The sequence below is a fragment of the Octodon degus genome, unplaced genomic scaffold (assembly GCF_000260255.1).
Source record: "Octodon degus isolate 3935 unplaced genomic scaffold, OctDeg1.0 scaffold00032, whole genome shotgun sequence".
Lineage (NCBI taxonomy): Eukaryota > Metazoa > Chordata > Mammalia > Rodentia > Octodontidae > Octodon > Octodon degus.
In genome coordinates this window covers 13,315,934-13,326,254 of record NW_004524608.1, presented here as the reverse complement: position 1 = coordinate 13,326,254, position 10,321 = coordinate 13,315,934, and the positions used below count along the sequence as shown (strand labels likewise).

The following is a 10,321-nucleotide window of genomic DNA, read 5'->3' as shown; positions in this document are numbered from 1 at the left end:
TAAGTATTATACTTTTATTTTTAAGACACTGAACTATATTAAAGAAAAGATACAAAGAAAATTAGAGCTAACATCTCTCAAATGGAACGTAAAGTAGTCACGGAGGCTAGATACATATAAACACAGAAAATATATGTTAAGACCATTTATATGAGCTTTCAAATGAGTTATACAAACTTTAAGTGCTATAAAAGTTAAGAGAAAGCAGAGGTTATTGTGAACTTTAGGGAGTAAGGAAAAACTTCATAAAGTGTAAAGAGAGAAGACAGTTTACAGAAGGTGGTTAATGTTTCTTTCTAGTTAAGATCTGGGTGCTTACCACATTCCAGTGTTTGGACTGACCTACAGGAGAAAGGGCAGGCATCCCAAGGAAGAAGATGTACACAAACATACGGAGATAGGAGTGCACATTTCAATGATCCCATCTCAAATAAACATGCTCTACCCAGGGAGATATATACAGTATAAAGAGAAGTTATATAATTGTAATTACTTTTTTGCTTTTGACTCTACTTGAAAAATTCCTGAAATAGATTACACATCTTAGGCCTTAATGAGTAGCCTAGTTATATTCCATATCCTTTTACCTGCTATTTGCACAGTCTCAGTAGCACATAGACCAGTGTATGTGTGTATATGTATGTATATGCACATATAAATAACATAGGAATATAATAAATATTAAATAAATATTAGAGAAGAGGTAGAATTAACATCTGAAAGCAATCCCTATTGTCAAGGTCAATAGAACATATGGAATGTACAGTTACAAGATTACTGGAAATCATAATAAGTCTGCATATTTATATAACATTTTCTATATTTTTTGTATTTTAATACAGGATCTACAGGGTCTTACTACATAGATTGGACTCATAGTGATTCCCCTGGGTTCAGCCTCCCAAGTATTGGAATTACAGATGCACGCCACCACACCCAGTCTCAGCGCACCCCAGTGGCGGGGCCACACAGCATGCTGGGATTGAACCCCAGCTGCTGCATCTGCCTAAGTATATAAAATTTTCTAGTGAATCAAAAGCAGAGAAATCTAAATTTTAAAGATCTCACTTTCTACTGACGTAATTGCTTTTCTTTAACATTAATTCATATTTTAATATTAATATTTTTCATCTTTTCAACCTCTAGTTTTCCAACTTTTTGCAATGGCATAGGAGGACTGTTCTCCTTCAATTTTTTATTATAGTATTGTTCCCTTTCACCAAGAAACTAACAATTTGTGGACTTCAGATAAATTCTGTGGAAATAATTAAGTCCAATTTAAATTTCATAGCCATGGGGGCCTGCCCCTTAGCTCAGTTCTTTAAGTGACTGCTTCAACAAAGCTGTCAGGCTCAGGTTTCTGTGGTTTGAGCCCCACAGCTCAAGCCAGCCAAAGCTGCCCTGAAGGCATTCGGAGCAAAATAAATAAATAAATTAGAATAAATTTCATAGCCATAAGAGGACCTTGCTGTGTGTCCTCAACTAATCAGAGCTTTCTTAAGGCTCCCAAATGTCTCAGTATTGGATTTTTCATCTGCAGGTCTAAGTAACTGTCATGTCCAGCTTAATTACAGCCAGATGGCTAAAATAAAGAAGTCCAGATTTTTTGCTCATACTTAGTGATACAACTTCATTTCTCCCCAATACTTGCACATAATATATTTGGGCCTGAGAACTTGGTGGAGACTTGTTTGTTTTCCCCTAAAGTCAGCCTTAACTTCTTTACACAATCAACAAAGATGGGAAGATGAGCAAAGGTTATCTGTCCCAGCATTCCAGAGGCACCTGGGCAGCTTTTGCAGAGGTGACCCCCAACCTTCTTAGCCCCTGAGCTTTGCTCCCCTCATCTCTTCCCAGCAGTGGCCCACATCCTCCCACTTACAAACTTCTCTCATTCAAGCTCTTTTCTGGTTCCTTTGCTGTGTCTCAGAAGACAGTTACCTTGAAAAAAGTTTGCCCAACTGTCCAAAATATCTAATGCCATTACTATCTAAGAGGGAACTTCATTTCAACCCAGAAATTTAGCTTTCAATTTCAATTCAAGGGATTTACTAATGTGCCATAAATAGGTATGCATGTGTACAGTTACAGGTGGAAAGTATTTCCTTTTCTTCACTACTAAGTGTAGAACAGAGGGTGCTGCACAAGTGAGGCAAGAGTGGTGCCCCCGGGCCTAAGGTCAATATTTCATGAACTACATAACTTTTTCCATTTAGCCTTCTAGCTAGCTAAAGGCCAGAACAAATTGGAAATCACATTAAATCTACCTTCCAAGTAGATTTTTAAAAACTAGGTGGAAAAATATGTATCTGATCAGAACTGGGAATCGAGTCAAATTGAGACTTTCTCTTTATACATTTTTTCTGCTCCAAATATTAAGTATATAGTTTTAAGGTTATTAGGTTAAAAATTGGTATGTGTAAAAATATATTAAAATTTAAATTTCCATCAAGCTTCTTGCTGTATCTGGTTGCTAAGGAAAACAGTATCTCAGCCATACTACCCTATAAATACTATTTGATGGGGGCTCTTAGTCTGCAAAGCCTTAGATTTATATCTAAATCCATTCACGCCACTTCACAGGAGGCAGTGTACACAGCAGCGATGGCATTGCAAACAAGCCTTTCTTCTCTAATCCTACAACTATTTTCATTCTACAATGGCTTCCCCTGTTGGTCTGCCATTAAGAGTTGCAAAGATCTTAGCGCCTTAATGACTTGGTGCAACATGAATCCTTTTCATTGAAATACAAATAGGGATGTGGAACCTAGATTGTGAGAAGCAGAGCAGTAATCTGATTTAACTCCTAGGCGTGCAATGCACAGTGTGGGTGGGCAATGAACTTCTTGCTGAGAAAGGTCAATTCCTGCAATAAAAGCCAGAGCTTTCAAGAAGAAAGCTTTAGAGTCATTTTCTAATATAAATGGTTTGGCTTCCTTCCTTTCCTTTAAACCATGGTTACAATTTTGGCTTTAGAATATGCTCTAAGTGCAGCATAGGCAAATGAGCTCCTTATTTATGGAGCACTTATTAGGCAGACAACACAGTCTGCTTAATATGTTCTGTTGGCTGTTGGGATTAGAGTACAAATAAAATGTGGCTCTTTGACTGAAGAGCTTATGGAGATTTGTTGGGTTTTCTTCTCCATGCTTTTTTGTTTTACAAATTTGATATGCATTAATTTTGTGATTTGAAAAAAAAGTGAAACATTGTACAGTTGGTGGGCAAGATATTAAAAAGCTTTTGCACAGCAAAAGAAATCACCAACAGAGTGAAAAGGCAACCCACAGAGTGGGAAAAATCTTAGCCAACTGTCTTTCAGACAAAAGACTTACATCTAGAATATATAAAGAATTGAAAAAAAATTAGACCTCCCAAATTTAAAAACACACTCTAAATATGGGCACCTGAGATGGATATACACTTCTCAGAGGAATAAATAAAAGTGGCAAATAGTTATATGAAAAAAAAGACATTTGATATCACTGGCCATTTCAGAAATGTAGAACAGCACTGAGATTCCATCTCACCCCAGAAAAAATGGCTATTATCAAGAAATCAACCACTAATAAATACTGGGAATGCTGTGGAGAAGAAGGAGCCTGCCTGCCCTGTTGCTGGGAGAATAGACTTGTGTGACCACTGTGGAAATCAGTATGGAGATTCCTCAAAATCTAGGATTAGAGGTGCCATTCAACAAAGTTATCCCCCTTTTGGATGTCTTCTTGGAAGAATTAAAAAACATCATACCATAGATGTATATGTGTACCCATGTTTATAGCAGCACAATATGTAATAGCTAAATCTTGTAAATAACCCAAATGCCCATTAACCAAGGAATGGATAAAAAAGATTTAGTATTTTTTTCTTTTCTTTCTTTCTTTCTTTTTTTTTTTTTTTTTTTTTGGTGGAACTGGGTATTGAACTCAGGCCCTTGCGCTTGCCAGGCAAATCTGCTGAGCCATCTCCCCAGCCCCAATTTAGTATTTTTCTACAATGGAGTACTGCTCAGCCATAAAGAAGGATAAACTTGAGATATTTCTAGGTAAATGGTTGTACCTTGAGACCATACTCTTAAATGAAATAAATGGGACACAATGTGTGAAGATCATATTGTCTCCCTGATGAGAAATTGAAAAAGTAAATAAGGACCAAGATATTGCGAAACAGGAAAAAAAACTGTTCAAAAGGAAAAGAGAGGAGAAGGGCCACCCAGAGCCCACAGGATCCTCATTCCAGGCAGCACCTAAGCCTGGCATATGAGTGGGAATGCCCGGGACCTACAGGACCCTCATCTCAGCCAGCATTCAGGCCTGGCATGTGAGAGGGACCACCTGAGACCTGCAGGACTCTCATTCCAGCTGGCATGTGAGTGGAACCATCCAAGTCCCTCTGGATCCTCACTCCAGTCAGCATCCAGGCCTGGCATGTGAGTGGGACTACCTGGGACCTGCAGTACCCTCATTCCAGCCAGAGCACAGGCCCAGCATGTGAATGGGGCCACTTGGGGCCCTTTGCATCCTCACTCCAGTGAGCACCCAGGCCAGGCATGTGTGTGGAATTCCTCCATCAGACAGGCCTGGTGTGGAACCCTGCAGCAGAACTTCCTGCAGAGAGACTAGAGCCAAGACCCACACAGCTGATCTAGGAGCAGAACATCTTGCCAGAGTGGCACAGTGGATTCACTTCCAAGGGCTGCAACAGGAAGAAATGGAGCACAGCAGCCAGACTCAAGCCATACACACAACTGGAAGAGTTTGAACTTGGTAGATCCAGACCTAGTGCTAAGGTAATAACTCTATCAGAGCTCTACACCTAAGGTCAGAAGACAGTGCTATACAAAATGACAAAGAGAAGGAGCAAAATGCATTCTCAGGACCCAAGCCCACCCAGAACAAATGCAGGAGACAATAACATAGCAGAAATTGGAAATTACACACCTGAAATCTCTGAAATAATAGGATCTGAAGTAAAGAAACAACTGTAGAAAGATATAGAGGAAATCAGATCAGAAATAATTTCTGAAGAAAAAAAGATATGATAACTATAATGAAAGAAGTACTAAGTGCTTCTAAAGAAGATGCTGATAAAAAATAGAGGAGAATATAAAAATGATGGAATCCCTGAATGAGCAATATAGGAAAAAAATAGAATGCATGAAGCAGATCCAAAGTGATACACAGGAAATTAAAACCTCAATCACATGCTGTTAAAACCATTTGAATGAAAGTGAAAATAGACTTTCAGACCTTGAAGACACCATTGCAACTAGTGAAAAGGTAAGAAAAGATCTCTTAAAAACAACTAGGATGCAGGAAAAAATAATACAACATCTGCAAGATGATGCAAAGATGAACAACTAAGACTAACAGACATCAATGAGAAAAAAGGAGTCAATACAAATGATATAAAAAGAATATAGGCAGAAGTAAGAGCAGAAAACTTCTCAAATATGGGGAAACAATCTGACGTTCAGATAACTGAAGCATATAAAACTCCAAATAACATCAACTCAAAGCCACACCCAGACATATAATAATCAAGATCCCTGAAACTCAACACAGGAACAGTACACTAAAAGCTGCTAGAGAAAAGAAACAGAGCACGTTTAAAGGAAAAACCCATCAGAATAACAGCAGATTTTTGTTTTACAAACCATCAAGTCAAGAAGAAAATGGAGCAAAGTACTTGAAGTCTTGCAAGAAAGCAAATTCCAACCCAGACTGATATACCCTGCAAAACTCTTTCAAGTTTAATGGAGGGACCAGGGAGATGGTTCAGTAGAATAAGAGTTTGCCTGGCAAGCACAAGGGCATGAGTTCATTCCCCAGTTCTGAAAAAAAAAATTACAGCTCAAGTTTAATGGAGAAGTGAAATACTTCCATGTCAAAGAACAACTAAAGAATTTTATGACAACAAAATCCTACACAGACTACTAAAAGATATTCTTGAGAGAGGTGAAAATGACCACAACTCCATGAATGAGAATGGAAAGAACCCACCAAATAGGGCAAACAATTAAGCACAGGAGAAAAAAAGGTATACAATAGCAGTCTTTCAATTATTCTTTTGTATACAGCAGCAAAATATTTCTATCAGTATACTCTACAAATGGACTTCTCCTGCACCCTTTTGGGTCATGATTCTGTCCAGGTCTGCAGGGTGGATATCAAGGAAATAGCAGTAGCTCTGTCCCACAAGTGACACCTGGTCACCAGTAAGTGCCATGGACACTGTCCATGTCCACTACATACTAGAACTTTGTGTGATATCCTGTCCCCAAACAGAAGTGCTGCTCATATATTTGACATTCCAGTATTTTTGTTATGTTTTATTCTTAGTAATTCTTTACTATCATGAAAACTGTTTCTTAGTTGATATTTTTGTACATACTAACCTAATCAAATACTGTGTGAGTACGCTGAATTGATCACAGATTTATACATATGATATACTACATTCTGGCCTCTTAGTTGGACTCACAATTTAATTTTAATTTTTGAATATTATTTTGAAATATTTAATTTAATTTTGAATTAATTATTATTTAATCAATTTTCTGAATATTGTTTAATTTTGATTTTTGTTTTATGATTTATACTGTTTCTTTGACTTACAATCTACTTATAAGACATGGTATGACACTTTTTCATAGTATTTGAAACTTTAAAAAAGTGTATTTCCATTTTCCAATGACTTTATATTAGTTCTTCCTTTTTTTTTAGACACACACACACACACATACACACATATATATGAAAAAATATGTATGTAAGCTGACATAAGATTGATACTATTTTCTGGAAATCTTCAATGGCCTTTTAAATGGGTTCATTTAATATAATTATATTTTACATAGTCCTGCATAACTACCATTTTGAGAGCTCTTTATTATTTATCCAGGACCAACTTCTCTTGCCTTCTGGATTATGGTCTTTGTAATTGTCTGTATGCTGCATCTGGAGGTATAGAATATTTTTAACTGAAAAATATTTTACTTTTAGTTTTCAAAGGTATGTTTGCTAAGTGTAAAATTCAGTGAGGACAGATCTTTTTTTTCCCCCAGTCTTTTGAATAAATAAGTCTAGTTTCTTACCCACTTGTTCTTTTTTTTTTTTTTCTCTTGCATGTGGAATAAGATGCTATTTAATTTTGTTCTTCCATAGCTAATTTTTTTCTATGTATATAGTTTGGTGATTTTTTCCTCTACAGTTGGTTTTGGACAATTTCAGTTTTGTGTATCTTGGTATGAATTTATTTATATTTCTTGTGTAAAAGGTTCATTTTTCTTGGGAATGTGGTGTTATAATTTTAACTAAATTCAGAAATTTTAAATCTTTAAATATTTATTGCCTACCCCCTTTCTACTTTGCGAATTCTAAATATAAGAATATTAAGTTTCTTGATTTTTGGCACAGAGAAAACTATTACATGACTGATCTATAAACTCTTCCTTCTTCATGTTTATTTTAGACACTTTTTATTGTTATAGTCATTTAAGTTTGTAAACAATTTTTTTACAATGTGCAGTCTACTACTAATCTCATGTTATGTATTCATTTCAGAAATATTTTTCTAAAATTCACTCTGTCTACATCTTATATCTTTCACATTTCAATATTTGTCTACATTTTTTGATTTGCTATATAATTATTGTTGATTTTCAATAAAGTTAATAAAGAGTACAAAAATAAACAAATCAACAAATGAATAGGAAAAGGAAAAGGGCATAGGGATCATGAGGGGGAAGGGGAAAGGAAGAAAGGGAAAAAAGGATTAAACAAAAAAGGTATAATGTAAATTGTGCTTTGTAAGCAGGGAGAAAAAGAGGAATTGATGGGAGGAAGAGATTTGGGAAAAAAGGAATCAAAATATACCATGTACAAGTGTAGTTCCCTATGATGAGTATGATCCTTATGTATATCTAAATTGTACTGATATACTTAATTTAAAATGAAAAATGGAAGACAATGGAAAGGAATTACTTTTGCTTCTTCTTTTTTTTTTTTTTTTTTTTTTTGCGGTACCAGGGATCAAACTCAGGACTTTGTGCTTGCCAGCAGGCACTTATTCTGCTGAGCTACCTCCCCAGCCCAGGAATTACTAAATGCTAACTTATGATTGTAGCTGGGAGTTACAACTTGAGGAAGATTTTTATTTTTCTCATTATGCATTTTTACATTTTCTGAGTTTTATTATCAGTTTTTGAATGGGAGGGGTAAGCTGCTGTGATCAATAATAAAGAAACAAATCAAGAAGAAGTCTTTAGGGGCTGGGGAGATGGCTCAGTGGAATAAGTGCTTCCCTGGCAAGCACAAGGACCTGAGTTCAATCCCCGGTAAAAAAAAAGAAGTCTTTAATTATTTTTCACATTAGTTTTGTTTCCTAGTTTAATCCAGTCTGTACACAGAGATTCATAATGGTCATTTCTGTCATCTATGCTCTCCAGCATTTCTATTAATTGGTTCTCACAGATATTTCTAACTTTATTGTTTAATACTTATCTGTAGTTCCCTGTTCCAATCAGTTACTAACATCTTTCTTGGAATCAGTGTGTTGTATCAGTATTTTGGTAGAAATCCTTTACCTAAGCAGTGTGACACTGCTTCTGACCAACATGCACACTTCAGGGAGGATGTGCTGTGTGCATGCCCCAACTGTGGCCCTCACGAGGACTTATGTGACCCACGGCTACAATCAGATCTGCGGTAATTAGCCTCTGCTGAGTGTCAGAAATGGGTTTTTATCAGCAAAATCAGAAGCTTCCTAATCAGTATTATGTTGGAAATGGTTTCTCAGTGCTGGAATTTAAATTATTTAAGATACAAGGATTAGCTAAAATATTTAGAGATACTCTTACTTTTCATGAAAGGGTTTTAGGTTCTTGTGAGTCCTGCAGGCTATACTTTTAGAAATGGCACCTGGGGCCTTGATCCCTAATATTTCCAGTCACTGGTTCAGGAATTGTGACAGTCTGATGCCAGTGATAATGGAAACAAATTTTTCTGCCCTGGGCATTGCCATATCTGTCTCAAATCAACCTTCAGGGAACACCCAAAAGGACAGAGTGTGGGATCAAGCTTACTGAATGGGTCCTACGAAGTGTTCTGTGCCTGCTTCAATGAATATGTAATGAATCCCTGCCTGCATAGAAAGATTTGGTCTGAATTTTGTACTCCTTAGAACCTACTCTGATGGAACAGGGAACACTTCTCCTGAGAAGAACCCATAAGCTAATGTACCCAAATTGGCTTAGGTCAGTATACAATGAAATTTCTTCTTAATTTCAAATGCAATAATATGAAGTCTAAACTACCAGAAATTCTACAACAGATGGTTCGTTCATGAATATTTATGGGACCCAGGTATTTCATTTCATATCAAGTTCCCAGTATACCGTACTTTCTTTCTTCTTTTTTTTCTTTTCTTTTTTTTTCAAAGTTTTATTGATAAACAGATAGCAATGAGACAGTTTCAAATCAAATCGGAAGTACAGTTTCAACAAATAATACACTGCATATATTCTTCTTAGTGGTTAATTGCTGTACAAGACGCGGACTTGTGATCCTATTTACAAACACCATTAGAACAAATCATTCTATTCATTAAGAGAATGCAACTATATATCTATCCCAACCACTTTGAATACACAGATACAAAATGGACATTCATCGTTATACCCCATTTTTTCTAAGTTCCGTTATTGAATATTATAGGTGTGTAAACTCAGCAAAATATTCTAAAAGAGTCCAGTAGCCCATAATAGCATTGGGTCTTCTGTTTAACTGGCAATGTCAGAAATTATTGACCTGAGTCCACCTCAGCTCAACTTAACAGCAATACCATACTTTCTTTAAGGAGAAAAATACAGTAGACATTCTGATAAAACAAACCTGGAGAACATAGAAATTTTCAAAATCTTATCTCCTAGAGGTGACAACAATTACCTTTTTTTGATGAGTTTTTGAAGTCTCAGTCTAATTTCAGTGGTATGCAATCTGCCTCTCCCTTCATGTAATATGTTACAAATATGTACAATTATAGTTTTCTTTATCTTAATGAACACGGGATATATTTTTTAAAAAGATCAATAGTGATGGTGCACCGGGGATATGGCTCAGTGGCGCAGTGCCTGCCTAGCAAGTGTGAGGCCCGGAGTTCAATTCCCGGTACCAAAAAAGAAAATAGTAAAAATAAGACCAAAAAAAGTTCTTTTGGGGAAAAAAAGAAAAACTTTAAGAAAAATAGTGATTGTAATAGGGAATTTTGCCTCTTTCCAACTTTCATTGGATTACATTAGTAACATTTCATTATTAATTAT

At 36.1% G+C, this 10,321-nt stretch overlaps 1 protein-coding gene across 1 annotated transcript in view; it reads right to left on the bottom strand.

Moving 5' to 3' along the window:
- Positions 1–10,321, bottom strand: part of Ly75 (lymphocyte antigen 75) — a 162,539-nt gene that overhangs the window by 106,495 nt on the left and 45,723 nt on the right. The gene's annotated exons all lie outside the window — the stretch shown is intronic.